This window comes from Podarcis gaigeae (genome assembly GCF_964106915.1).
Source record: "Podarcis gaigeae genome assembly, chromosome: 8".
Classification (NCBI taxonomy): domain Eukaryota; kingdom Metazoa; phylum Chordata; class Lepidosauria; order Squamata; family Lacertidae; genus Podarcis; species Podarcis gaigeae.
In genome coordinates this window covers 76,152,676-76,178,542 of record NC_139684.1, presented here as the reverse complement: position 1 = coordinate 76,178,542, position 25,867 = coordinate 76,152,676, and the positions used below count along the sequence as shown (strand labels likewise).

Genomic DNA, 25,867 nt, shown 5'->3' with positions numbered 1-25,867 from the left:
GATCACTGTGGCCAGGTCGGGGCAGGAAAGGTAAGGGACCAACTGCTTGATGCTGCGAAGGTGGAAAAATGTCGCCTTGGCTGTTGCTGTAACTTGCACCTCCATGGAAAGGGAGGCATCAAGAATTACACCCAAACTCTTAACGGAAGGCAATGGCACTAATTGGACCCCCGCAAGAGAAGGGAGTTGGTCCCTCATCCCCATGCCATCCCTACCTAGCCATAGGACCTCTGTCTTCAAAGGATTTAGTTTCAATCGGCTCCCACGAAACCATCCAGCCACAGCTTCTAAGCATCTGGTCAGTGTGTTCGGGGCCGAGTCAGTGTGGCCATCCATCAGCAGATAGAGCTGAGTGTCATCAGCATATTGGTGACAGCCCAGCCCAAAGCTCCGGATAATCTGGGCAAGGGGGTGCATAAAGATATTTAAAAGCATCAGTGGGTGTGTTCTTTGCTTTTTCTTTTTTGTTGTTGTATTTGTTGGTGGGTTTGTATTTTTGTCTTATGTTATTCTTTGTTTGTTTTTTCTTGTTTTTTCTTGTGTTTTTTTTTTGTTCTTATGAAAAAGAGTTCAATAAAAATAATTATTGAAAAAAAGAACAAATGAATGAAGAAAGAGAGAAAAAATTTTTTAAAAAGCATCGGGGAGAGAATTGCGCCCTGCAGTACTCCACACACCAAGGAGTGGCGCGATGACATTTCCCTCCCTAGTGCCACCCTCTGTCCCCGACCAGAGACAAAAGAGATGAATGACACACATTTGGAGTTCTCAATTACCATTTACTTCATCTCAAGCAGAATGTGTTGGTAATACCCATTAGAGTTTGGCCACTGTTTTTCCCCAAACACACAAAAGGTTCCTGTGCTGTGTTTGAGGGCTGCCTTTTAAATCGCAAAACTAGCACAAAATGAGTTCTAGACCCTCCTCCCATTCCTGACATTTCTGCTCTCTGTCTGTCACTCATGCACTTTCCCCCACCCTCCTGCTGGACTCTCAGATCAGAAATAGGTCTGTGTTGGAAAAGTATCCCAGAGGCATGAAATCATGGCATGGTAAATCCTGGAAGCTTCCACAACCCCTTGCCTGCATGCCCAATTTGCTCCTTAATGGAGCAATCTAAGCCCCAGCAGAGCATCCTGGCAAGTGCAACTTTATCTAAATGATCCAGGAATTCTCACTACCTGTTCAATGGATCTCTGGTCCTCTCTCCCATTCCTAATCTTCCAAATGACCAAGTTCTCATGATACCCCCCAGTCAGTTCCAGCCCATAAAATAGGACCATCAAAGGAGGGAAATTAGAAATCTCTGGGAGCTTCCAAATCTTTATTTCATAGGTTTCTTCAGAGATTATAGTCTCAGATCCTCCTGCTCTTTATCGCAATATTCATTTATTCATTATTCTGTCTCTAGGCACATGACATTATTGACCTCCCTTGCTCTTGCCCCACTGGCCATTCCCTACTCCAGAGGAAACTAATGGAACCCAGGATGTCTGGTTTCTACTCACCTGGTGAAAACAAGGCCAAGAGGAGGCCCATGCACAGGAGGCCCATGCACAGGAAAGTCTTCATGGTGTTGAGATGGTCAAGAGCTAAGGAGAATTTCAAGACGATCTGGTCCCCAAAAAGGCAACGTGTGCAACTATGAGCTTACACAGAGGAATTTATAAGTCAGGAATGGGAGCCTTAGGGACCTCTTCTAAACAACTGGTTTAGTGAGATGTGGGAACTAGCCCAAATTGAGTTTTCCCAGAAAGCACATGGTGTGATTTTGGAACACAAATCACTTTCAGAAACACCATGAAATTTTGCCAAATAGGAATCCAAGTTACGCCTGTGTTCTTCAGATTTGCTATGGGAAAGCGTTTTCACAATCATATTCCCAGGGTCCATGTGTGTATCATGTGTGCTTCTTATTCAGGCAAGTTGGTATCTTTCAGACTTTCCCCATTCAGTCAAGCTATGTTGCATGGTCAACTATTTAGTCTTCCAGAATTAATTTATTTAAAAAATATTTTTCATTCTTAAGTTTGGCAAGGACATTGTTGCCTATTCTTTAAATCATACAGTTTTTGCATCTGATTCTCTTCATCTTTAAGATGGACTTCAAATAGCCAACCTTTAAAACAGAGAACTGAACAATGTAAATGGGGCCTGTGGTGGCCATTATTAATTTGTGTCCCTGGCAGCAGCAGTTTCTGAAGAATATGGCAGGGGGGGTGTGGATTCCACACAGAACTCACTGGAAGAATCCCACAGGGAAGATAAAAAAGGTAAAGGTAAAGGTACCCCTGCCCGTACGGGCCAGTCTTGACAAACTCTGGGGTTGTGCGCCCATCTCACTTAAGAGGCCAGGGGCCAGCGCTGTCCGGAGCCATGTTTTATTGTCTACACATCTATCTGTGGAAAAAAGTGAGGATTCTCTTCCACTCCTACCGACTTTGGTGTTATTCTACTGTGAATAGTGGAGAGGGGATTTTAGTATTCTAAAACCTTCACAAAACCTTTTGATTGAGAGGAGTTGGGGTAGTTGGGGTTTCCTTTCCTTTCTTAAAAATAATAATCCTGTTTCTGCTGTTTTGCAAAAAGCCTCATGGCATGGTGGGAATAAATGAAATATTGTCTGCTGGCTTCTTTGTGCTGCAGTGAGCATGTACAGAGTGTCAAGAAAATTGTTCCCCCACTTAGGGGGTTGCAATCATTCTGAGCCAGCTGTTTTACCTAGCTGTTTTCTGTCTTGAAGGCCAGGGATGAGGCCTGAAAATTGGGAAGTACTTTCAGCTCTGGGAAAGCACATAGACAAAACTACCAGAAATTCTAATTTTGAAACGTGATTCATTGAGGAATCTCACCCCAGTTACTATGCTTATTACTACATAGCAAGCCTATACTGGTAGTTTGGAGTCCGTCTTTCTCACTGCACTGCTTTGCCACACCTGGGATGCTGTGACTTCCTTGCTATGGATTTTAACTGGTAGATTCAGTGTTCTATGCTATGTATATCATAGATAGAATCATAGAATTGTAGAGTTTACATGAGTCCCCAGGGTCATCTACTCCAACTGCCTACAATTCAGGAATCTCTACTAAAAGAGCCATGATAGATGGATAAGATAAATTTGTCGATATGGTCCGGTTTGTATGTGTTCCATTGGCACTTCTAACTGTAGTTTTTCTGGACCAGGTGGTCCTACTTGATCCTGCAATCTGAATAAACCTTCAGATTTGTGTCTGCTTGTCAGCTGGATCAATGAAGGCCCTCACTGATCCAGAGAAAGTGTATTGGTTTTTATTTGAACTTGTTGACGGGTCCAATGTAATCAGAAAGAGTGCACACTTTCTATGTTTTCCAAGGAGTATGGCTAAAGGACAGTTAAGATATGTAAAAGAGAAACTTTAAGAAAAAAAGAAATAACTAAAAAATAGATCTGGATATGCAGAAGTAAAGATAAAATGTAAGGAACCAAAGTTAGCGGGAGAAGTAGATTTATGTGTTTGCTTTTTTAATCAAGTTTGTATGTTTGTTGTAAAATTGAAAAATGAGGGAGGGGGTTAAAAGAATTTTTCTCTCTCACGTAGGCCTCTGGCTGAAAGCTGGCATTGGGTAGTAATAATTCTGGGCCAGCGGTTTTTATCTAGGTTTTCTATCTTTAAAGCTAGGGATGAGGCCTGAAACTGAGAAGTAGTTTCAGCTGTGGGAAAGTGTATATGAGAAAGAATCAGTTTCTGGCCTCACTCAAATCCCACTGTCTTTCTCAGAACTTGCCGTAGGGTCCAGTTTGGTTAGGTAGAACAGAGCCTTTCTATCGTTTCCCAGGGACCTTGCCAAAGGTTAATGGATGCTTGGAGAGAATTCTCATCTGGCAGAACTAGAAGGGGTGGGGACAGGTGTCTGGAATATAATGATTCTGGTCATCAGCCTCTTTTTCTGGGACTGCAAGCTCACTAGTGTGATGAAACGTTTGTTCCGCAACATTGTTCCAACCTGCCTGTTCTATTGCTACCCAATTTCACCAGGTTGCTGGGAAGAGTTCATTATACTTTTGGTCATATGATTACATTTTAGGGAAAATGTTGCAAACTACCAAAGATGAAGAAAATGTTTTTCTCTGCAACAGAGTAATGTTATACTATGTAACTGATTGCTCATCTGCTTGTCCCAACAGTCTTTGTGGGATATTGCTATATGCCAGATTAAGACCTCATTCAGCCAGAATTTTATACATTGACAAGGGTGCTGATGTTGTGTTTATTACATTGCTGGGTGATCAACAAAATACATTTCCTGGAAAAACTGAAATATAATTTTTGTTGCTCCTTTAAACTTTATCTTTTAGGCCTTTCATTCTGTTTGCTAGAATATTAGCAAATATTTTATAATCACAATTTAGTAATGAAATTGGTCTACAACTTTTAACCTCCAATCTACCTGCATCTTATATTGGAATTAAAATAATATATGCCTCTTCCCAGATTATTGGTGTTTTCCCTATTGTTAATATTTCATTCATCACATTTTATAATGGCTGAATTTGAAAATTTTGTAGCTTTTTATAATATTTTGCAGTTAAATCATCCAGAACTGCTGTATTACTTGTTGTTGTCTGTTTAATAGCATTTATAAATCTGAGATGTTAATTGGGGCATTTAGTATACTCAACTTTTCATTTGGAATTTTTGGTAATCTACATTGTTGCAGATATCTTTCAATATCTGTTTTATTTTCTGGGCACTTTCGATATAAATCTGTGAAATATTTAACAAACTGATTCCTAATCTCTCTTTGATTATCTATTATTTTGCCAGTTACTTTCAATTCATTGATTAAACTTTACTGTTTAATCCATTAACCTTCCAGGTTAATACTCTCATGTCAGCCATTTTAACTATGTTATTAAAGTCTTGTCCTGTTTTTCTACCTTTTTTTCTTTTTCTTATTTCTCTCTTCCTATTCCTCTTCATTATCTACACTCTTCTCAGACTTTCCCCCAGCACTTCACTTGTAATGTCCGTCATGCAGGGTAGACACCCAAAAAGGGGAGTAGAGTTCATTTTTACCCTCCTGCTTTGCCGAACTAAATTACTTAAATTAAACCGATCATCCTCCTCACTTTTCAATCGGCTCAGTATGCTGGAAAGGTAACCACTCATGGCCAAATCACAGGCTTTGCTCTATGCAGCTGCGATGATGCCTGGTTCACAGGTGCTTCACACAGCTTCCCCCCACTCTCCGTGCCTTCCCCCCACTCTCTGCCTCTCAATATCACCACTGAAGAATGTAGGGTTATGAAAGGAACAAGGCAGGGTTGCCCTGTCACCACTGTTGTCTATATTAGTGTTAGAAGTCCTGAAGCATAATATAAGAGCAGATGAAAATATTATAGGCGTTTAGGTGGGATATAAGGAATTTAAGTTGAAAGCATTCACTGATAATTTAGTACAGTGGTGCCTCGCAAGACGAAATTAATTCGTTCCGCAAGTCTTTTCGTCTTGCGAGTTTTTCGTCTTGTGAAGCACGGTTTCCCATAGGAATGCATTAAAAATCAATTAATGCGTTCCTATGGAAACCGCCTTCAGACCAGGTCCGGGGACAGTCTGTCCCCCGACCTCTTCTGAAGGCCGGTGGGGGGCGAAAGTCTTTGCTCCCCCCCTGCCTTCCCGGGACAGCGGAGACTTCTCCGCTGTCCCGGGGCGGTCTTAAAATGCTGGCAGGCGGCAGCGAAACCTTCGCTGCCGTCCCCCAGCATTTTAAAAGCCCCTGGGACAGCGGAGACTTCCCGGGGCGATTTTAAAATGCTGGCGGGCAGTAGCGCTGCCGCCCGCCAGCATTTTAAGATCACCCCAGACAGCGGAGAAGTCCTCCGCTGTCCCGGGGTTTTTAAAATGCTGGTGGGCGGCAGCGAAGGCTTCGCGGGCAGCAGCGCTGCCGCCCGCCAGCATTTTAAGATCACCCCAGACAGCGGAGACTTCTCCGCTCCCGGGGCGATTTTAAAATGCTGGCGGGCGGCAGCGAAGGCTTCGCGGGCAGCAGCGCTGCCGCCCGCCAGCATTTTAAAATCGCCCCGGGACAGTGGAGGAATAATCCGCTGTCCCGGGGCGATTTAAAAGCCCCCGGGAAGGCAGGCAGGGGGGACAAAGACTTTCGCCCCCCACCGGCCTTCAGAAGAGGTCCTGGACGCAATAAGTTGAGTTCTTTGGAAGGCAGAATCCACACCCCAGTGGTAAATCATTCCCAGGTGGATCTGGCAAAACGAAGCATATTGTCAGCAGATGGATTCCATTTACATTGGCATGCCTAGTCCATTGTGGACCTTAGTTTCCAGTTCACGCAGAAACACACCCATGGCATGGCATGGTGCTCTACAACTGCAATCAAATAGGCTGGCTGTGAAAATCTAATATAAATATTTTAGTGTTGCATATTTTGTCCTCAGTATTACTTCTATATGTATCACATTCAGATCTTTTTCAGTACATGCATCTTGCTGTGTACCTGCTTCTGCATGAGAGTGATCTGGATTGAGTAAAATGAGATTTACAGTTCTGTCTGCCAGGACAAGAACAGATTGGCTTTGATCCTTACCATTCTATGATATCAATTCTATGAGATCAAACAAGGATTTCTCATAATTTCTAGGCTCCAGGCTGACTCTTTTGAATGGAAGAAAAGAAGACACTTTTGTAGTATCTATGATACACATTTATGGTGGTTTTATCCTACATTGAACAAAACTGTGCCCTCCCTGCATTCTCAATTTCTCTGGTTCCCCACATCCACACTAAAATTTCCCAGATTCCCAAGATCACTGACACACAGCACTTTCAGGTGATGAACATGGGGCAAAAACATGAAGACTGTCTAAATTGTTGGGTGGGGAAAATGATGCACTGGTTTTAATTACGTTAAAACCACGGAACTTTTGTGTTTACAATTTGACAAGGAGCCTGAGCATTAAACCTGTTTTCTTTTATTCAAACAACAATGAGGAAAAACTCGTTCATTTGTCCCTTTAAAAATGAGCCTGGCAGCAATATTCTCAGGATCATTCTAGGGGTAATTTTTTCTGGCAATCATCTATGACAATCATCATTGTGCTCATTATCACCAACAAGCTAATGTGTTGGGAAGGATACTACTGGGTACATACTGGGTTGTTGTTGATGATGATGATGTTTGTTGTGGTTTTAATATGTTGGAAGCCATCCAGAGTGATTATCAGCTATGATAAACTTCATTGTGATCATCACCTTTAACAACATTATTTGTTGGGCATGAGGCTACTGGGTTCATACCTTCCCTGCCCCAACAATGCAATGAAAATGCTTCAATTTCTGTCTATGTTGAATTTTGTCTTTATCTCACTCCTCCCACCAAAGGTTACTACAACAAAGTCTCCTGTGGATTTTTTTTTGGGGGGGGGTTGATGCGGGGGCAGGTGGCTTCCAGGCAAGCCTGAAATATGATTCATTGGGAAGAGGTTCTAGTCTTGACATTTTATAGGGATATTGCTTATTTCATTCAACTTCAAGGAACGTGGCAATAGTAACATACCCAATTATAATACAGTCACCGTAATGAAGGTGTCCTTTTCTTCTCATATATAAACTGATAAATGTGTGCACATCTCTTGATTTTCCAAGACCTTCCAAACTTCTTACATGCTTATTGGGTTGCAAAATTTGACTACCAAATGGAAAAGCATCAGACTCTCACATCAGATTTTAGTGGGTCTCATGAAGAGTAGTCCAATTGTTTTCCTGAGACACTATGAAGACAAATCTTGGACCCAGTTATAATTAGCCTATGGGTAAGATTTATTGAGACAGAAAGCGTCCAAAATAAAAGGATTCTTACATTTGATAGGATTTTCATTGCATAGGTCAGTATAGCAGCATTCCGTTTTCATCAGAAAAGATCCCATGTATACTGCATTATAACCAAACAAGCCTGGGGTACAATCCTCAGTGTTAACACAGTCACTGTAATGCTTCCTTGTGTGCTGGTCGTCAACTATGAAGAAGAATTAGAAACAAATATCAAGTCAATCATTTTTGCCCCAGAGTAAGTGGCAGGATCAGAATTTTAAATACACAAATAAATTTAATTGAAAGCTGTACACTGATGCTGTAAGAGTATCCAGCACTTATGACACAGGTTGTTTTTCTTTCTTTCTTTTTCTTTCTTTTTTTATGTGACATTTCAACTAAGTGTTGTAATGACATTTGGAAAAAGCATTCAGTTTTTAAGTGTATGTGAAATGTCTTTTCAGCTTCAGCATTCTGTCTGGTAGTCCTTTCTGAATATTGTATGGCACATCTGATACCTGTTCCTGGGTCTTCTGATGCAGGGAAGAAAAGGGGAGATGATTTTCTGGAAACATCACATTGAGAGTGAAGAGGTGCTGCACTGAGATCCCTAATCTCCAAAGACCCACCTTGGTATCCATCAGTTTAAGCAAGTGCAGGGGCAACTAGGCATTTCAAGGAAGTCACAGCTGCCTCTGAAAGCCACAATGTCACATCTTCTTAACAATGTGCCCTCGTGATGTGCGCATCACCGAAGTTTGAGCATAATTCTTTACGTTTGGATAAGTGAATTTTCATAAAGTGAGTGAGTGGCCCTGATTGTATTACTTTTATTGCACTTTGTGCATTTCATAGCTTTGGGATTACACTGTGTATGGGAAACATGCAGAAAATAAAGTTATCACAACATGAGCTAGAGAACTTTAAGAAGGGTTTTATTACACTATGATTTAACTGTTTTATAACTGGTGTTATTCATTACAGTTTGCATGTTTGTTTTATGCTCAAAGGCTTATAAATAGAACACAACATATTTTCTCCTAAGTGTGCCTTTTGGCTTCAGATACAAAACTACGACAGCCCATGGCATCACAAGTTGCAAACATCTGTGCCATGCAAGTCACATTCAAAACTTTCTAAACTGAAAGGCATCTGATACATGTTTTCATGCATTTGAAATAAATACTTTTGTTAGTCTTTGGGGGACTTACAATTCATTTTAAAAGCTTCTAAACAGATGTAAACTAATATGTTTTTACCCGTAGCTGTTCTGTTTCATAGTTAATGCATTTTCAGAGTTAAAATCATTTTGTTCTTTTGCAGCAAAATCAACAAAAGTCTGGGTTAACAAAGTGAAATTGATGAAGCGGCCCATCACCAACCAAACCTGTGCATCACAATCCTATGCCTACAAAGATAGCCATCTCTACTGAGACGTTCGTCATTCTGAGTTGAGCAAGGCATAGTCCTGGGTAAGAAGGGTTGGGATTTCAGCCACTCACACTACTTTGATTTCACAATTCAGTAGAAACTTGCAGTCCTGTTTAGTATTGCTCACTAAAGCACCAGTGAGAGAGAGAGAAAATATAGCTGTAAGTAAAGGGGGGAAATGCCACAGGGAGAGGGAGGAAAATAATTTTAAATGCAATGTAACTTTTAAAATGGAGATTGGGGTGGTCAACCATAGGCAGTGAAATCCAGATGCTTCTCCCAAATTGGACAAAGAGGCTAGCACTGAGGAACACACAGAAAATTCGCAGGTAACCAAATAGATACTCCCCCCCCCCAATGAAAAGAACCATCATGACTGAAGCCTTCCGTTGGCTTTTTAAATCCACATCAGGAAGCTATGTAAGATTGAAATCTGAACCCCCACATACCTGGGAGTAAGGCTCACTGAATTCAGTGGGATTTGCTTGAGGTATCACTGGATGTATGGCAACCCTATATTGAGAAGGGTTCTGTGTATACAGCAGAAAGAAAGAAAACTGACTCACATATATTAGCATTCATAACAACTTCACGACAAGCATTGCCTGGACAAACACGTGGCTCTCGTGTAATACATTTGTTGTAGGCATCATATTGACAGGTCATACATTGTAGTGGTGCCCCTACAGAGAGGAAAGAAGATCACAAGAGCTCAGCGTCACTATCTTATGCCACAAGAAATCTCCTTTTTGATTGTTCAAGGAAAAACAAGATACCGGTAAATATAAAAGGAGAGTTCTTAGATGCCAAGATCCAAGTATGAGGCAAATATTCTTTGGTGATTGAACCCCAGCAGAGACTTAAAATCACAAAATATGCAGCAACTCTTGGCTTAGTTACACTGGTGACAGTTCCTTTTTTAAAAAAAATAATATTTATTACTTTTCCAACAATTTAAACACTACAAAAAAGATAAACAGTACAATACAATACAAAAACACTACATAACACTAACACATTAAACTAACAAAACAAAACAAAAACAGTTTAAAACACATCAAACAATTTCAATATCTTATCTTTCATTCACTTATTTCAACGACCTCCTCACACCTCCCTTTTTGTATTCCACTTCTGTTAGTTGTTTCAGCAATTCCTTTCCATCTTCCTCTGTTTTCTATCCTATAATTATCTTAACATATTCTAACCTTATTTTTTCCTTTAATACTCTAATAATCTATTTATACTTAATTCCTTATAACATTTCTACTAAAGCCATATAACTTAATAAGATCCAAAAGATATTTCGGGACGTCTTTAAAAATTTCCACTCTTGACTGTTGTACTTCTAAGTTCTTCTGGTAGTGCCAACCCAATAGTCTATCTCTCTCTTCTTCAGTTTGAAGGGTGATCAAGCAATCTCTTATTCTATTCTTCTCTTTTTTCCCTCCTCTTCCAAGTCTGAAGGCCCTCACAATTCTAAATTCTCAACCCAAGTCCAAGTCCCAAAAGTCAGCAAATTCCTGTGTGAGAAAATCTATCAAACTTTCCTTCTCCAATTCAGGTAGGGCTCTGATCCTCAGATTTGTCTGTTTTTCTTTAAGTTCAATCATAGCAAGCATCAGCTTATGATCATCAAGTTGCCTCTGTAGGGCTGGGACTCTCTCTCTCTCTCCAGTTGTGTTACTTTACATTCCGCAGCAACGGCTTCCTCCCTGGCTTCCTCCGCAGTCTGCCGTATCAAAGTAGATTCCTGTATCAATTTCTGGATGGTTTCTGTATTGGTATTCACCTTTTGTCCCAGATTATTTATACTTTTTGTATTTAAATCAATTTTAATAGTTGCCACATCCACTTTCTTGTTAAGCTGTTCCAGTGAATCATTTATCTTATTTAATGCAACCGCTAAGGCCTCTTCTGTTGACATTCCTCTTGGTTTTGAGTGTACTGGTGCAGAAGCAGCAGCAGAAGAAGCAGGGGGGCCTGATGTTGAGCCTCTCCTAGGTTGCTGCAAAGTCCTCCCAGACCTTAATGTTTTTTCAGCAGTTGACTGGTCTGTTTTTTCCTTTCCATTTGCCATAACACTTAAAAGATTCAAGGTCAGTCCCAGAGTCTCACAGTTTTTTATCTTGCAGCTGAAAATTCCCCTAGCCCAGCTTTTGTAAAGCAAGCAGTTTCAAAGGCTTCCACTAGGGGGAAACAGTTTCTATTTATATTAGTCAGTAATGTCCTCTTTTAAACACAGTTCAAACAATCCAAAGTTAGTTTCAGTTTTCAGTTACTTTTTAAAAGCAGACGGAGACAGTAGAAACAATGTATTTCTCTTATTAGCTAGCTGTCCATGAACGTTCTAAACGCTGTCAATGAATATTCCAAAAGACGTCAGTCCTGCTACCAGCCCGTTTCCAGGGTCAGAGCGGTGGTATTTTAGCTCTCTTCATTCTCTCCTGCAGGCATACTCAGGCCACAACTGCCCCCTCTTCTCCTGCCTCCAAGGAGGGGTTTAATATTCTTTATCAATGGAAATTTAGTCTTTTACAATAGGCTTTCCAAGACTTCAGCTTGCAGCCTCATTGCTTCAGTCTATTTACAAAAGGGGAAGGCGGACTTCCTGTATTGAACCTCCCCGTTACGATACCAAATTAAACATTTAAAAATCCAATTCTCCTGTTTCAGCTCTACTCACGGGTAGTTACTTTGAAGTCAAATTGTTCACAGGAAAAAGTCAGCACTCTCCAGCAACAGCTATTCAGCTTCGGGCTGTGGAAGAAGCAGACGATTCGAAGCACCGCGCCGCTCACCCCACATCACTCTGGACCCCCGAAACCGGGTTTCCCCGCGAGTAAGGGAGGCGCAAAAGGTGCCCGCCGAATCCCACGCTCACAGGCTTCTCCCGCCTGTGGTTTTTTGCGGGTCTCCACCTTCGCCATGGCGGCCAGACCCAGATTCCCACGGGGCAAATTCCTCCCGATCAGAGGAATTCCGCCATTACCGGAGGCACCAACCCGGAAGTCCCACTGGTGACAGTTCCTAAATTGCTGGTCCAATAACTCAAAAGGGGCTTATAAGAGCCATGCGGTCTGAGCAACTAGCTCAGACCTCCTCGCATGTTCAGCTTCCTAATCTTCCAAAGGATCATTGAGATACAGCAATAGGCTTGATTTCCTTCCTCCCAAGGTAAGAGGGAAAGTGACCTAGCCAAGACTGGCAGGACAGCTTGTTCTATGGCATTAACCCCTTCATGCATTCATCAAACTTCAGTATGTTGCTTATATGAGGCCAGAGGCTTTTAAATGACATTGTGATTAAAGAGGAAGATGATGACAAATGCCTTTACAAAATTTGGGGGTTTTTTAGGTGGAATTTGAAGGATTTAAAAACTGAAATTGTATTGGTGCCAGTGGGCCTTTCAGCAACACCTCCTGCTTTGTGGCAGAACTGCATGCAGAGGCCATCTGAAATGCTAGACATGTCTACAAAGAAGTACAGCCAAATCAATTCAATAGGGCTTTATTCCAGGGTGGAAAATTTCATATTGCAGCCTTCACACCCTTTGCACACCCCTTAACTTTGTTTTTATCAACATTCTTAATGTTCATTTTTGTAAGTAATTTGTGAGTAATAAGACCTTTTCACACGTTATGCAAACCTGGATTTCAAATGCAAAGATGCCATGGCTCCATATTTATGATGGACATTTGGAGTTCCCATTTAGCATTTACTTCAACTCAAGCAGAATAGAAATAAGAGTCTGTCCACTGATTTCCTCCAAACACACAAAACATTCCTGTGCTGTGTGTGAGGCCTGTGATAGAAACAGCAAAACTGCCCAAAAGGTGTGCTAGACATTCCTCCCACTTCTGACATTTCTGCTCTCTGTTTTGTCACTCAAGCTCTTTCCCCCACCCCCTACTGGACTCTGAAATCTGGAAGGGTCCAAAGCAGACAAGAACAGGATCCCAAGGATTTTGGGGGAGTTCAGCCCCTCCCTGTCATTAGAACACTCTAGTTGGGGGCTTTTCATTTAGAGGAAGGAGAGCTTCACAGCTGAAAGAGAGGTGAATATGTTGCCAAATTAGAATCCACGTTATGCCTGTGTTCTTCACAATCATATCCCCAGGGTCCATGTGTACATTACGTGTCCTTCTTATCCAGGCAAGTGGGTATCTCTTGGACTTTACCCATTCAGTCAAGCTATGTTGGATGGTCAACTAGTTAGCTTTCCAGAATTCATTATTTAAAAAATATTTTTTCATTCTTAAGCTTGGAAAGGACATTGTTGCCTATTCTTTCATTCATACAGTTTTTGCATCTGATTCTCTTCATCTTTAAGATGGACTTCAAACAGGCAACCTTTAAAACAGAGAACCGAACAATGTAAATAGGGCCTGTGGTGGCCATTCTTATTTTGTATCCCTGGCAGCAGCAGTTTCTGAAGAATATTGGGGGCGGGGGGAGGATTTCACACATAAAAATCCCACAGGGAAGATAACCGTGTTTTCTTGTTTACATCTATCTATGCCAAAAAGTGGGGGTGCTCAACCTCTGCTACAGATTTTGGTGTTAATCCACTGTGAATGGTGGAGAGAGGATTTTAGGGTTCTTTTGTGGCAAAACAATCCAAATTAAACCACATTAAAACCATTCCAAATTATAATCCAATCAAACAGTCCAGATTTTATGCCAAATTATAAGTGTTTGGGTGGCTTCCTGTGCTCTGGGGGTTGAGGAGCGATGATCTCACATAGTGCTGCATTCCTTATTTAGGTGGTAATTCCAGTAAAACAATCTGAAGTTAATCCTTCATTTATTTTTAACAGCCTCTGAATTCGTCCAACAAGCAGCTCAGTCCTATAAAGTTCTATGTGAAAGGTTTCTTGCTGGTTTTCCCCTTTGTTTCCCTTTTAATAATCCAAACAATCTATGCTCAGCATTCATTTTCGTTTTCTCTCGGTGGCAGTTCTTGATGTGACACAACTCAGAACCGAAAGGAATGTGGATCTCAGCCATTTGCACCGGATATATATCCAAAATTTATTTTTTATCTCCTTCCAACTGATTAATGAACCGGTGCTTCAGCGGAAACCCATAAATCCTGTCATCAATTCTTTTTATCATCCCATTTAAGGTGATTACCAAATGTAGTCCAGTTTCACATAGTCAGTTCTATAGTAAAACCATAATCATAAGGATAACAAAGTGTTCTCTCAATCCTGCTTGTGTACTTTGCAGTCAGGCAGGCAGTCTTTCCAGGGGAGATTTGCCAAATCAGATAGCAAATGCAAAGTATATCAAAAAGAAATTACGGAGACTCACCCCCCCCCCTTCGATTCTGACATACCAGTCCAATTGTGATGGTAATCCTTTTTGTTCTCCAGGTCAAATCCTTGGCACCCAGTGGCTGAATCAATTGGCAGAATACTTTATCTCCTCTAGTCCAGAGAACACCTGTTAATTAAGTCTGAACTTCATCTTAAAAAGCAGGTGTTTGCAGCTGGTGGCGACGGCTTTGGAGAGTTTCCAAAAAAACAACACGGCGCTTTACACCCAGTACCCACTGCCCCCCATCATACCTTCCTGACTGGGAGCAGGTCTTGGGCAATCTGCAGGTGAAGCTGCGCCCCCTCCCGGCCCTGGGGGAGGGGTTGTGAGGATGATTACTCCCATCTCATCCTCAAAAATTCCATACAAAACGGCTCCCATGTAATGGACAGCCTTTCGCCATGGAAGCCAAACAGGAAGTTGGGTGGCTGAGTTTTTATCAATAGTATCTCCGAGAGTGGTGAATGGCACTATTTAGTGGGAAGAAACTCCAGTGAAAATCCTCATTATTACATATTTTTACATGGCTGTTTATTTCTTTATATTTTATAATTTTATATGGATGTTTTTCGATGGCCTATATTTGTAATGCCTAATAAAGTTTTTTGACCAAACTGTGGGAGGCATTGGAAGACAGGAGTGCCTGGCGTTCTCTGGTCCATGGGGTCACGAATAAACGACTAAACAACAACAAGAATAAAGGTTTGGTGAAGAAGAAATTCTTTAGCTTTATCCAGCTCTTCCAAAGGGGGCAACCAGATATTTTTCTTTGATTGCACAGCCACATATTTAGACTGAGATGGAGGCATCTGTAAGACATTTAATTTACTCCAGAGCCTATACTTGGGTAATATTTTGCAACAGCAAAAGTCACAAAGTTTGGTCCTCTCCAGGGTCATCTCAGGCCAGAAGGAAATGTCAACCCTCCCCACTACATCACCGTTGCAGTATATCAGTATATCAGTTTTTCAAAGTACATTTGTTTGTGTCTTTGTGTCTTTATTTTCTGTTGGTATAATTTTTTTCAGAGTATCTTAATAATTTTTTCATTATTTAAGTTTGTTTCCTTCCCCCCCAACTTACAAATACAATATTTTGCAGAGTAATGGATGACTCATCATTTTTTTAAAAAAGCTTTTTCAAAGCTCTACTGCTTAAATTTTAAGCCTTAAAAATGCTAAATGACCAAACAACACAAGTTTTCACCAGGTACATGGGGATCACCACTTGTGTACAATTGGCACGTACAGTTAACACTTACACCTGCACCAAAAACTGCACTGAAAGGGGGTGGGGCGGAATGGGACAGGAGTGGAACAGGGCAATGCCCTGTAGTGGAACCCCATTGTAAGTGGCTCCCGCAGAAGGAATGTGGTTCGTCAATGGTGCTGTAGACTAAAAAAAAGTTGAAAACCTCTGGTGTAGGGTTTACTTCTAAGCCTTTTCTTCTCCTGAAGATATCCCACAAAGCAGTGGAGGTTTAGGGTCAGAGTTTTCCATTTAGGTGGTCTACTTTCCCATTCTGATGTTCCCCATCTGCCCCTCACTTCCCTCTACATCATGTACAAAAAAAAAGCTTCTTAACCATTGCTCTCATCTACTCAACCCACCAGAGCTTGCCTTTGCATGCAGCGGAAATCCCTAACTCAACAAGGGTTTGAGACCCAATGGCTACCCTCACCTGGTTTAGCAAGCCATTCAAAGCCACAGGTGAGAGCTGAGTGCAAGGGGGGGCAAAGGTGGACAAACTACCCCAGAATGAGGACAACGTGTCCCCCACCAGAGGTAAAACCCCTCCCCTAACAACTCATGCACCCCACATTAAGTATACAGAAACATGATTGGGTTCAGGGCACCCTTAAGGGATCTGACTTTGCATTATGCCTTTACGCCTAACAAACAAAGGACTTACTGTGTTTTGACCTTGGATTATGTCTGGACCTCGCCTTTCATGCTCCACCTGTGTTTTGGCTTTAGAATGTGAATGGTCTTGGGACAATTTGTCTTGAGGGTTCCTGACATCAAGGAGGAAGTTTCAGTCAATAGACCTATCCAAACCATACAGATTTTTGGTTCTTAGGAATTCCTGAGAACCGCCAGGTACAAGCTGCTAGTGAATTTTTAATTGAATATTCCTCAGAATCAAAGCTTCTGGAAACATTTGAATGGTGGGGGTGGGTGAGCCAAAGAAATCAGTCACTAGTTAAGTCAGGATGTAACTGGACAGACAACTGAGATCTTTTATCTGATCTCTAGTTTATTTACATATTTGCAGATAATAGTGGTGTAATGGAAAAACGAGCCTTCTAGACTGAGCACATAACAATGCCGGAAAGTGTAATGCTTTTCTCTTCATTCAGCTTTCATAGTGGAACTAGTTCCCCCTACTAAAGAAAAACCCAAACTAAAACCTGTGCCGTTAGGGAAAAACTATTAATATCCTAGATTATAATTTTCAGTTTTCTTCTTGTTCTTGGCCTTCAGAAGTTAACATTCATTGTGCCATCACTGCATACAAATTATTCACTTGAAAAGGCCCCAATGCAAGAAACAGAATTTGTCTCCTTTATCAATTTATTCAGATCACAATTCAAATGGAAATCCCTGTGCCATATTTTCTCTAACTACGTCTCCCAAATCTCAATTTCCTGCCCTCTTGCACCTGCCTCCAGCATCTTCAGCATCTCCAGAGATCTTCCACAGCCTGCCGCTGATAGTACAGTTTCCTCCCAAGTCCCACGAAGGGCACATCTACAGGCCAGAAGTAGAGGATGATGGCTGGGCATCAACACATGTCGCTTGGGTGACATTGAACGACACCAAGCCATTCAGACTTCGCTTTACTCCTGTTGGGATTGTTGTTATGAAATTACAGAAATCTGGTGTTGCACATCCTTTGAAAGCAGCCGACACTTGACTTAAACCCACTAGAAAGAGAAGAATGTTAATATGAGTCAGGGTGGACTTAAGGACCCGGCACACTTGGGCAACTTGCAGGACCCTTTAACGCCCACCCCTGTTATGTTCCCTGAAAATTCACAAGATTTCAGAACCATTTCAGATTTCAGGTATATTTCAGGACCATTGCACCTGAGAACAGCCCACTTCTGATGTCTTCCATAAGCCCTGCTTTCCCTTTCTTCCCTGTCTACTTCTACTCTGACCAGACCAAGGCTATTGGGTGAAGCCCACATTTGCGAATTTAGCCACCAATTTAATTTCCCCCAAAGCCCACAGTACAACATCCCTCCAAGGCACGTGGAAACTCAAAATAAGAATGACAGCTTTGTACATGTTTGTTTCCATGCGATCAGGAATTTCCCAGGGCTGTCTGGGGGTGGGTCAACACCATGCCATTGACTAAGGAATGGGGCAAGCGGTGTAAAGAAAACTTTAAACTCATCCCCTCAAATAAAACAAAGATCCCCACCCCATCCTTTGCTTTTATCACATTTGGTCAGAAAAAGGTCAGGTAGCTGATGGCTGAGAGCTGCTTTCCCTCACCCCCACCCTCTGCTGATTGGCAGTTCTACTCACCTTGCTGCATGATACCAGCAAATGTTATGCACTTAGTCCCTCTAATAGGGCAGTTATGGGTGTCAACGACCACACAATCGTTTGCATTCCTCGTGAAACAGAATGGGCACTGCAGTGGACCAAAACTCCCAGGTTGAACTGGCAAAATGAAATTTATGGTCAGCAGATGGATTCCATTTATTTTGACATAACTGGTTCATTCTGGCCCTTATTTTCCAATTCGTACAAAGGGTTATCACTCCCTCCCCCCCCCCCGCATGGTGTTCTAAATGTGTCATCAAATGTTCCAGCTGGGAAAATCTAATATAAATATTGTTGAGTGTTGCTCATAAGTATGGCTTCTATATGTAACATATGCAGGTCTTTCTCAGAACACGCATCTTGGTGTCTACCTGCTTCTGCATGAGAGTGATCTGAATTGTGTGAAATGAGATTGACAATTCTGCCAGCCAGGACAAAAGCAGATTGGCATTGATCCTTAGCAGCCTATGAGATGAAACAAGGCTTGCCCATAGATTCTAGGATCCAGGCTTACTCCATACACATTCAGTCTCCATACACATTCTGCAAGGGCTGAAGTATATTATGAATATATTATGGAAAGGCTATATTTAAAGGAGTGGGACGTGGGTGGCGCTGTGGTTTAAACCACAGAGCCTAGGACTTGCTGATCAGAAGGTCGGCGGTTCAAATCCCCGCGATGGGGTGAGCTTCCATTGCTCGGTCCCTGCTCCTGTCAACCTAGCCGTTCAAAAGCATGTCAAAGTGCAAGTAGACAAATAGGTACCGCTCCGGCGGGAAGGTAAATGGTGTTTCCATGTGCTGCTCTGCTTCACAGAAGTGGCTTAGTCATGCTGGCCACAAGACCTGGAAGCTGTACGCCGGCTCCCTCAGCCAATAAAGCAAGATGAGCGCCACAACCCCAGAGTCGGTCACGACTGGACCTAATGGTTAGGGGTCCCTTTACCTTTATCTTTATATTTAAAAGAATGGACACGGTGGAATATACTGTATTTTTCGCACCATAGGGCACACTGGATCATAGGGCGCACCTAGTTTTTAGACGGGGAAATCAATAAAAAAAATCTTTTTTTCCCCAGCCCCAAAGAGCAGCGTACAGGCTGCGCACAACCTCTTCCTGCCAGAGAGAAGCCATAAACCTGTGCAGCCTCTCCCTGCCGGAGGGGTTGCGTGCGACTATGGCACAAGCCTGCATTCGCTCCATAGGATGCACACACATTTACCCTCAATTTTTGGAGGGGAAAAACTGCGTCCAATAGAGCAAAAATACGGTAAATGACTTATTATTACATTTTTTTTCTTTAAGAAGTTCTATATTTTGCCTCTGGGCAAGAATTGTTGATACAGAAAGTGTCCAAAATACAAGGGCCCTTACACTGAATAGGGTTTTCATTGCATAGGTCAGTATTGCAGCATTCAGCTTGCATCCGAAAGAATTGGAGGGTTCCTCCAGCAAAAGAAAAGATGCCTGGGATACAATCCTGAGTGTTAACGCAGTCACTGTAAGTAGGTCTGAGGATGTCTTCAGCAACTGTAAGAAGAATTAGAGAGGAATATCAAGTCAATCATTTTTGCCCCAGATTTTGTAGAGAGAACATTTGGAGGGGAGAAATCCTGGTTAAGAGATGAATCACTAAATATGTCAGGTGCTCCCCTTGTAATATCATCATAGAACTCAGAAATCTTTCTGGAGAATCCTTCATCCCCATTAATAAAGTTATAGTCCACATAATTCCTTCTGTGAGGAGAAGATGTTGAACACAGGCAGACTCTTCTGTATATTTTACAGAAGACTTTTGGACTGAGTCACATGTGTATGGATTTTACTGTAATTCTTTGATCGCACAGAGCATGATAATTTCTGAGTGTGTGGAAGGCCTCTGTTGAGAAGGGTTCTTTGGGGGCGGGGGGGAAGAAACCTTACTCACATATATCGCTTTGTAGAGCAACTTCACGGCAAGTGTTTCCTGAACAATTACGTGCCTGTCGCAGGATACAAGTGTTGTCGTTCAGATACCGACATGTCATACATTGTAGTGGCGCCCCTACAGAGATAAAGGAATATCACAAAAGCTCAGTGTCATGATCGTATGCCACAAGGCATCTCCATTTTGGTGACTCAAGGAAAAAAAGGTATAAAAAGACAATTCTTGGATGCAAAATAAACCCTTAATATATAACTTTCTAAGTTCTTTCCAAAGTTCTCCTCTTTTAATTGCATAGAGAAAGACCACACATAATATCATAGGATTTTAAATTTGGAAGGGACCCCGCAGAACATCTGCTCCAACCCCCTATGATGCAGGAATCTCAACTAAGCATCTATGATGGACGGCCATCCAGCCTCTGCTTAAAATCCTCCAAGAAGGAGAGTCCATAACTTCCAGAGGGAGACCATTCCACAGTCAAACTGCTGTTGCTGTCAGAAAGTTCTCCCTGATGTTTAGTTGGAATCTTCTTTCTTGTAACTTGAATCCATTAGCTTCGGTTCTGGTAAGGTTTTTTTTTATAAAAAAAAACCTTACAAACTCTCCAAGATTCCCTGCAGTTGTGACTCTAAATAAGTAATTTGTTTACTCAAAATATTGTGATTTCCTTGCATAAGTGTTTTGTGGACAGTCAAGCAATCTTCATAATGAGACGTTTCCTCTTTCATCTGTTGAAAGTATTTTTTAAAGTTCTGCCACATCTTCCTGAATCGACTTCAAGGCTTGAATATGAGCCAGGATTTCCTTCAACAAGTTTGTATAAGAATCCTCCTCTGCCATTTTCCCTGGCTCGGCAGATAATGACGCAGCTGGAATTAAGCTAGCTGCTGTTTGCTTAGATCTCTACTCTTAACATGCCACTTCAGTTCTGGAGCAATAGCTCATTTATTATTATTTTTTCAAATATTTTATTAAATTTTCAAATACATAACAAAGAAAAAAAAGAGAGAAAAATATAACCAACCGTTCAGAATAACTTTTCTTATATAACTAGCTGGACTTCCTCACATCTCCTTACCCTGCATTATTTATAATAAGCATGTCAGCAAATTATTACCTTGTTTCATACCTTATTTTGTACTTTCCAAATATTATACTTCTAAATTTAAAGTAATTTTTTATCAATTGCTCATACCTTAAAGTTAAACATAATGATACCTTAAATTTCGACCTTTTCTTACTTATACCTTAATTTTCTATTTTACAAAATCTATTTGCTGGAACTGGTGTTTTCTAAATCGTGCAAATACTTAACATTCATACAACTTATAATGTTTTTGTAGATAGTCCTTAAACTTCTTCCAGTCCTCTTCCATTGTTTCTTCTCCCAAGTCTCGGATTCTGCCAGTCATTTCAGCCAATTCCATATAGTCCATCAATTGTGTCTGCCACTCTTCCAGTGTGGGCAAGTCTTGTGTCTTCCAGTACTTTGCAATAAGTATTCTTGCTGCTATTGTCGCATACATAAAGAAACTTCTGTCCTTCTTTAACACTTTCTGGCCGACAATGCCCAAGAGGAAGGCCTCCGGTTTCTTAACAAAGGTATATTTAAGTACCTTTTTTAGTTCATTATAGATCATTTCCCAGAAGGCTTTCACTTTAGGGCATGTCCACCAGAGGTGAAAGAATGTCCCCTCAGCCTCTCTACACTTCCAACATTTATTATCAGACAGGTGATATATTTTTGCAAGCTTGACTGGGGTCATGTACCACCTATATATCATTTTCATAATATTCTCCTTCAAAGCATTACATGCCGTGAATTTTATTCCGGTGGTCCATAACCTTTCCCAGTCCTCAAACATAATGTTATACCCTATATCCTGTGCCCATTTTATCATGGCTGATTTAACAGTCTCATCCTGTGTATTCCATTTAAGCAGCAAGTTATACATTCTCGACAATACCTTAGTCTTTGGTTCCAACAGTTCTGTCTCTAATTTCAACTTCTCCACCTGGAATCCTATCTTTTTATCCAATTTAAAAACCTCCTGAATTTGAGCATAATGTAACCAATCCTGCACCTTATTCTTTAATTTCTCCAAGCTCTGCAACTTCCATTTGTCTCCAATTTTTTCTATTATTTCCCAATATTTCGGCCAACCAGCCTCCATATTGAGTCTCTTTCGGGCCTTCGCCTCCATTGGTGATAACCATCTCGGGGTCTTACTTTCTAATACGTTGGAGCAATAGCTCATTTAAAGCAAAATAATATGTAATGAGAAGTTTTATTCCACCCCACTCCCTTGCCTGCATACCCAGTTTGCTCCCTAATAGAGCAATCAAAACTCTAGCATAGCATGCTGGCAAGTTCAGCAGGTGGAGGTAGGGGGCCACAGCAGCCAAAAACAGGGTCCAATGGATGCTGGGGCAGTTCAACCCCTCCATGACATCAAAACATTCCATTTAGGGACTTTTTCTTGACAGGAAGGAGATCTTTGCAGTAGGGGGAGCCTGCTTGGCATCAACATTTCTAGACTGCACTCCTTTGGTGTAAAGATAACTATGATAGTGTTAGGGGACTTTGGTAACTTGTATGATTCACTTTCTCATCGCACCAAGATTCCCAGATTCTCCTGCTCTTCATCCTAATATCCATCTATTCAATACCCCATCCAGGAGCACATGATGTTCTTGACTTCCTTTCTCTAGCTCCACTGACCCCTCCCTATTCTAGAGGAAGTTAATGGAACACAAAATCTCTGGTTTCTACTCACCTACTGAAAACAAGCTCAAGAGGAGGCCTGTGCACAGAAGAATTCTCATGGTGTTGGGATAATCAAGAGCTGAGAAGGACTTCAAGAAGACCTGGTCCCAAAAAGGCAATGGATACAGCTATGAGCTTACAGAGGAATTTATAGTCAGGGATGGGAGCCTCAAATAGTGAATGACTGATTTAATGAGATGTGGGCACAAATGGAGGCTGCATGTTTTCCCAGAGAGCCTGTGATGGGATCTTGGAACACAAAGCAATTTTGAAATTGCATGCAATCTTTTCCAGGAACACCATGAAATTTTGGCAAATGAGAAAGACTCTCCTCCCTGGAAGAGAGGGGAGTGGTTATGGGCAGGAGCCCGAGCATTGCCCCTAGCAGGGGGCGTTAGCCCCCTGCCTCCACCTCTCCTGGCTGGCGCCCATGCCCCTCGGCAGGCACCCAACCAGGTGCCTCCAAGGGAGCGTGCTCAGCAGCCTTTTGCTGCAGCACCAGCCTAGCCAATACCTTTTCACTGCTGTAATCAATAAAGTTGTGGCCTTTCCTTGCCCATTAACCTTATATCATGTGTCCTTGTGTATTCATTTCACATTGCGGGGGTCGGGTCCTCGAACCACAATCCAAGTTATCCCCAGTGATCTTCACAGTGGATACAGGAAAGCATTTTCACAATCATATTCACAGGGGTCAGAGACCCCTCAAGTATCCTGATTTATCTGGGAAATCACGTATTGGCAGAAGCTACCCCAGCTTCTGTTCCCAATCACGAATGCCCCAATTTTGATCCCTCGCACTGGTCGCGCCAGGTGTTTTAGGGTTCTGCTGTGGTGCGAGTCCACAAACAGGACCAAAAAATGTAAGGAAAACTTACCTTGACCTCCTCTTGTGGTGGTTCATCTCCAGCACCAGAGGAGGTGGTGAAGGCAACTGTGCTGCAACAGGAAACAGTCTGTGCTGCATCAGGAGGTGCAGCATAGGCTGGCAGGCCTTGTGGTGGGCTGCACCAGGCATCTCCAGAGAAGTTGGCAGTTTGATGTGGCCTACCGGAAGTCCAGCCTGGCCTCTGCTGCCTCCAGAAAAGTGGGTAGTTTGGTGCGGCCTGCTGGAAGGCTGTGCTGGCCTCCGCTGCATGGGGAAGGCTGCACCAGACTCCACCACATCTCCCAACACTCCCGAAAAGGAGGAAGAGTGCTCAAAGGTAGGTGCAGTGTGTTTTTTTTCTGGGGGGACGCAGGAGCACACATACTCCTAAACATTTTGTGAATCTAAATTTTGCCTCATTGAGGAACAGTATTTCAGTATAAGTAGGAAAATGAGAGTACCCCTACACATTTTTTAGGGTGTAAAAGCACTGGGGGGGAGGGGCACGAGCAAAGAACGGGGTGGTGGTTGTGGGCCCCGAATTGCCCTCCCAAAATTTTGGAGGGTATGGGGTCAATTTGTACATCATACAAGCTTCTCATCCAGGCAATTTGGTATCTCTTGGACTTTACCCTTTCAGCCAAGCTACTTTGGATGGTCAATTATTTAGTATTCCAGAATTCATTTTATTTTAAAAATAAAATTTTATTTTAAAAAAATATTCTCCATTCTTAAGCAATAAGAGCTTTGCTATGGATGGAGGACTGCGAGTCTTTTCAACATAGACCAGAACTCTGCAAATAGGAATTGTTGTGGCCACTCTATTTTTGTGTCCCAAGTAGGAGCAAATTTTGAAGAATATTGAAAAACCATCCCACACAGTGATCACTACAGGAGTCCCACATGGAAGATCATAGTGTGTGTTTTTTAGTCTATATCTATCTCTGTGTCTGCTTGGTGTGCGTGTGTGTGTTAAAAAAAGTTTGGGGTGTTTCCCTACTACTACAGACTTTGGTTTTAATGCAGGCCAAAATCTGCATAACCATTAATCCACTGTGAATGGTGCTGATAGGGAGCAAGGTGAATAAATTGCTTTCTCTGCTTTGGCTTAAACTGCATTTCCCCCCTTTTTCTCTCCGTTTCTTAATAACAACTATGTTTCTCTTCTCTGTAAGTTTAGTCTTCCCTCCCAAGGCCCCCTCAAAGTGGAAAAAGCTTTGTTATCTCTTGGCCCACTCTTCAGGATTTTGTGTGTGTGTGTGTGTGTGTGTGTGTGTGTGTGTGTGTGTTGAAAATTGCTGGGAAAAGCTGAGGTGAAAGTAGTGGCCAGTCTAGCTTAATGCCACCATCCCTGTATTTTTAGGTGCTTCTGCCAAATCATCCTTGGCATTTACTCTATGCATCCTTCCTCTATCACAGTGATGGCAGGGGCGGAGGAAGGGGTGTGTGGTACAGGTGGGCCGCCCCAGGTGCCACCATTGAGGGGGGGGTCACAAAATGCTGGGTGACACTCACTGCGGGGCCTGTAGTGCACTCAAGCCATGCGTTTCTCCTGGGAGTGACATGGTGGCTTGAGCACCCACAGACTCCGTGCTGCCCCAAACAGTCCATCTACCACCTCCTCCACAGCTGAAGGGGAGCTGAGTGGGAGGAGGCAGGCAGACTCCTCAGAGGCCCCACAGAGCGTCCTGTCCCAGGTGAGCGATGGAGAAAGTTTTCATGTATTTCATGTACACAAGGCTTCCTTTACAAATTCTTGAGCATATATATTTGAGCCATGAGATGGCCTTATAGCTTTTTGACATCTCTATGAAATCCCAGTTTGGAGGCTTTTCAGAAGTTAATGAATATGGGTTGAACTTTGGCTCTTCTGTGTTTAGGTTAAGGGTGAGTTGTGCTGTTCCATATTTCATCTCATTTCAGAACTCAAGGAGCCACCAAAATTCATGTTCTTTGGCTGCTGGCATCTGTGAGCTGCAGCGAACATGTACAGAGTGTCAAGAAAATTGTTCACCCACTTAGGGCCCTGGCTAAAAGCTGACAATTATTCTGAGGCAGCTGTTTAATCTAGGCTTTCTGTCTTTAAGGCCAGGGATGAGGCCTGAAAACTTGGAAGCAGCTTCATCTGTGGGAAAGTGTATATGAGAAAGTACCAGGAGATTCTAATTTTGAAACCTGATTGCTTGA

At 42.1% G+C, this 25,867-nt stretch overlaps 1 protein-coding gene and 1 long non-coding RNA gene across 2 annotated transcripts in view; one reads left to right on the top strand and one right to left on the bottom strand.

The window, feature by feature from the left end:
• LOC310851730 (phospholipase A2 inhibitor 25 kDa subunit-like) overlaps positions 1-25,867 on the top strand; it is a 1,159,037-nt gene that overhangs the window by 411,436 nt on the left and 721,734 nt on the right. The gene's annotated exons all lie outside the window — the stretch shown is intronic.
• Positions 16,645-19,614, bottom strand: LOC310851821. The gene is made up of 3 exons (XR_014567844.1): positions 19,493-19,614; positions 18,097-18,234; positions 16,645-17,486 (listed from the first exon to the last, which is right to left on the bottom strand). It is a non-coding gene; the product is annotated as an uncharacterized lncRNA (long non-coding RNA).